The sequence below is a fragment of the Mus caroli genome, chromosome 19 (genome assembly GCF_900094665.2).
Source record: "Mus caroli chromosome 19, CAROLI_EIJ_v1.1, whole genome shotgun sequence".
NCBI classification, from domain to species: Eukaryota; Metazoa; Chordata; class Mammalia; order Rodentia; family Muridae; genus Mus; species Mus caroli.
Genome location: NC_034588.1, coordinates 2,091,165 through 2,095,470, shown reverse-complemented (window position 1 = coordinate 2,095,470; position 4,306 = coordinate 2,091,165).

Here is a 4,306-nt window from a genome sequence, read left to right as displayed (position 1 = left end):
TACAATATCAGCCTTCTTGTGGACTCTCCTGTATGTGACCAAGGGTACAACTCCAAGTTTCCTAAGAGGCCTAAAGGAAGGCACTAAGTGCCCCTCCTATTCCCGCTGTATTTGTCATTTTCGTGAGTTGCCACAGCAGACTTCTTTTAAGATCTAAAAACAAAATGGGCAGTGGTGGTACACAGCTTTTTTTTTTTTTTCACACAGACACATTCTTTTTTTTTAAGATTTATTTATTTTATGTATATGAGTACACTGTAGCTGTCTTCAGACACACCAGAATCGGGCATCAGATCTCATTACAGATGGTTGTGAGCCACCATGTAGTTGCTGGGAATTGAACTCAGGACCTCTGGAAGAGCAGTCAGTGCTCTTAACCACTTATCCAGCACCCTCCCCCCCATTTTTGTTATGTGTTTTGTTTTGTTTTGTTTTGTTTTGTTTTGTTTTGTTTTGTTTTGTTTTGTTTTGAGACAGGGTTTCCCTACGTATCTCTGGCTGTCCTAGGACTCGTTGTATAGACCAGGCTGGCCTTGAACTCACAGGTGTGTATCCACCTGCCTCTGCCTTCACAGTGCTGAGATTAAAGCATATGCCACCATACCCAGCTATTTTTACTTTATGTGTATGAGTGCTTGCCTGCATGGATATTGGCCTGTGTACCACACATGTGCAGTGCCAGAACAGGCCATGACAGTGTTATCTGCTCTAGAACTGGAGGTATGGGCAGCTGTGAGTTGTAGTGTGGATGCTGAGAGTCAAATCCTGGTCCTTGAAAGAGAAGCAAACGCCTGTCATCTCTGAGCTGTCTCTCTAGCAGGGATGTGGTCTTCTAAAGGGAGAGTTGATTTCTCTGGGGTGAAGGGATTTCTGCTGAGAGTCCTAGAAAATTGTAAGTTTACGGATGGGAAGGGAGACAGGCCCTAACCAGATGCTAAGTGTGTTAGAACCCCTGATTCTCAACTGGTGAAAGACTTCAACCAGATTCTAGCGTGAGGAAGTCCTTTTCCTTCACGTCTGGAGTTTCCCCTTCTTCCTATCCTGCCTCACAGGCCTTACCCACATACATGACACTATCATACAGGCCCAGGTGTACTTAGGCAAGGTCTTGGTTAAACCACAGCCTACCCGTACTTCAGCTCTAATTCTGCCAGACTGTAGCCAAAGCCAAGCAAGGAAGGGAGACCTCCATTTATCTCCTCTTCTCTGGCTCCAGGTTTTTTGTTTGTTTGTTTTTCGAGGCAGGGTTTTTCTGTATACCCCTGTGTCCTAGAACTCACTCTGTAGACCAGGCTGGCCTCGACACAGACATCTGCCTGCCTCTGCCTCCCAAGTGCTGGGATTAAAGGCGTGCGCCACCATTGCCCTGCCCTCTGGCTCAGTCTGTGTTGGTTATCTGTCTTAGTCCACCTGGCTCTGGCCCTTGTTGTGACTGTGTGTAACAGACAGGCTCTCTACACTGTTCACTTCCCATTTGTCTCTCTGGCTTTCCTACAGGCTTTGTTTCTGAAGGGTCTGAAACCTGCTTCGTCCCTCCCTTGAGCCGTGGGCTGTGCCTGAGACAAATTGCCAGGCCATGAACCCTTTATCAAGGTCCCATATTGCAACCCACATAAGTTCCTGGATCAGTCCTGGGGCAGGGCAGCAGGGGACAAAGGGCCTTCAGAGTGTATAGTATAACCAGATCCAACTGGGTTAGCCTACCAAAGAGACCAAGGCTGGCGTGCTGATGGGGAAAGCAAACCTGGTGAGGGAAGATAGGAATGCCTTTTCTAGTATCTGTGTACAGTGTTCAGTGTGCTGGGCCTACCTGCCCACTGGGCTGAGAACATGGGTGAGCCTGTCCCTCATCCTTGCTCCCTGCCAGCATTTGATCCCTCAGCCCCTCTCATCTTTAGTGCTCAGATGTGGTCTAGAGATTGTGACAAACCAGCTCACTAATTCAAGGGCCATTGGGAATCTCTCCTTCCATCCCTGAGAAGGAAGAAACGGGGGCTACTTGAACGAACATAGCCCAGAGCACTTCCTTACGCTGTGGTATTGAAGGCATGATGTGGGAGCTGACAGTCATCCTTCATGATCTAGATGTCCCCTCCACACAAAGATCAGGACGCTCTGAGTGTCGTTGCTAGGTCTGGATGGAGTGCCAGTAGACCTGTGTTCAACAAAATTGTCTTTACGCCCAGAGATCGGAAGGAATTTGCTCCATTGCCCTGAGCCTCACCTCTGTTCCACAGGGAACAGACTGGAAACCTCAACCAGCTGCATAAGGGAAGGCATTTAGGGGAACTCCTCCATGGAGTCACTGGTGGATTACAGGTGACCTTTAGTCACTGTTGGGCCACAGGTGTCCTTGTTATAAAAGTTTCTTTCCAGGATGTGGTATGACAGCAAGAGCCTGAAGAGTGGAATGTCTTCCACCTACCTAAAGACTCGGGCAAGAGAATTCAAGATCTGCTGGGCTAGGAGCCAGAGAAGACTTGTGGACAACCTAGGCTGGGGGTCTCTGGGCCACAGTACAACTGGAGACTGTCCTGTGGCCAGTGGGGATAGGCAATTTTTAGCTTATTCTTGGCCCAAGACCTTTGCAGGATGGAGCAGCACACCTGTAAATGTCATTTCTCCACGAAGTGGACCTTATATCCCTGTGGAACAGACTGGGGTTAATACCCTGGGACATTGGTGGCATGTGGGAGCTACTCCAGGTGCCTACTGACCCTTTCTTTCCCTTTGGTCTCATTTCTTAGAAGGAGGAGATGATGGCCACTGCTCTGCAGAGCCACCATGAGAGTGAAATATGTCAGGCCCTGGGACAAAGTATGGCAAGACGCTGGAATTTTCAATTACCGTTCTAGGCCCTTCTTTCTCTCCAAGACTCCAGTTTAGCCAAATGGCCTCAGATTGACTCTCTGAATGATGCATTTGTAAAAGAGCCCACCTACCTTGGTGCTTTTGAAAAGTGATCATTGTGCTGAAAGGCCCTTGGACATTGCTAGATTGCATGTTAGAGACTTGTTGGCTTCACGGGCAGTGGACAAGAGGGCAGGGATCAGTAGCCCAGGAACTCATCTACTCTCTGCATCAGTGATTGGTGTGTGCAGAGGCCAGAACTCAGTAAGTGCCCTTTTCACTTGTGTTCCACCTTATTTTCTGAGATGGGGTCTCTCACGGAATCAGGAGCTCATTAGTTCAGCCAGCTGGGTTGGCCAGAGCTCCTGGCACCAGCCTGTTTTCTCTGCGGGTGTGGAGGATCTGAACTGAGATCCACACGCTTGTGTGGCAGGCGCTTTACTAATCAAGCCTTCGCTCCAGCCCCTCCAACTGAGGAATTCTTGAGGGAGCTGTAGGAGGTACACATGGCTGTAACTGAATCCCATGACAGGTGAGCTCAGAGCTGGGGAGGCTTCCTGGCCCCTTGGTTCTGCTTCACCCCCGAGTCCCTTGTGAGCTGTCTTGTTTCTTGTTCTACCCTCTTCCCAGGGTCCCCAACTTAGGGTTTCCAACTCAGGGACCCTGCCTGGTTTAGATCAAGATTGGCATAGTTATCTTCTAAATTGGTGTCTATGGACCTGCACCAAACTTGTGGTCTTAGGGTGGTAGTTCTTTGTCTTTTTTTTGGGGGGGGGAAGCTGAGGGGACAACAAAGACTCATAAGTCTCCCTATGTATCCTTGGCCTGGGACTCACTCTGTACACCAGACTAGTCTTGAACTCACAGAGCTCTGCCTGCCTCTGCTGCCGAGTGCTGGGATTACAGGTGGGATCCCCTGGGCCTGGCAGTTTGTCTTTCATAGCTGGGCTGTTGGGTGGAGCAAGCTCGTAGCTGGATGGGGAGCGATCACACTGGGGGTCCAGAATCACTGCGTCACGAGCCTGGCATGCTCAAAGGTCTAGAACTGGAGGAAGAGTGTTCTCGGTGCCTGCCTGTAATAGTCACCACAGCGGAGCAATGGCTTCTCAAGTTCTAACTGTCTGCTAGGTGCTGAAAGCAGCCTCTTCTTTCAAGTTCCATTTAGGACCCTCAGGGAGGGCCCGTAAGTGGCCCTCAGTGGGTAAAGATGCTTGCTGCCAAGGCTGAAGACCTGGGTTCAAACTTCAGACCCCCCTGGTGGAAAGAGAGAACCAGTTCTGGAAAAATGACCTCTGACCTGCGTGTGCACGCTATGGCATGCACACACACATCTCTCATCTTCTGCGTGTGCATGCTATGGCACGCGCACATATGCACCTCTCCCATGCTGAGGCATGAACATTTCTCTTTTTAAAAAAGTAATAAAAAATAGATAAGTAAAGTGAAAAAAAAAAAA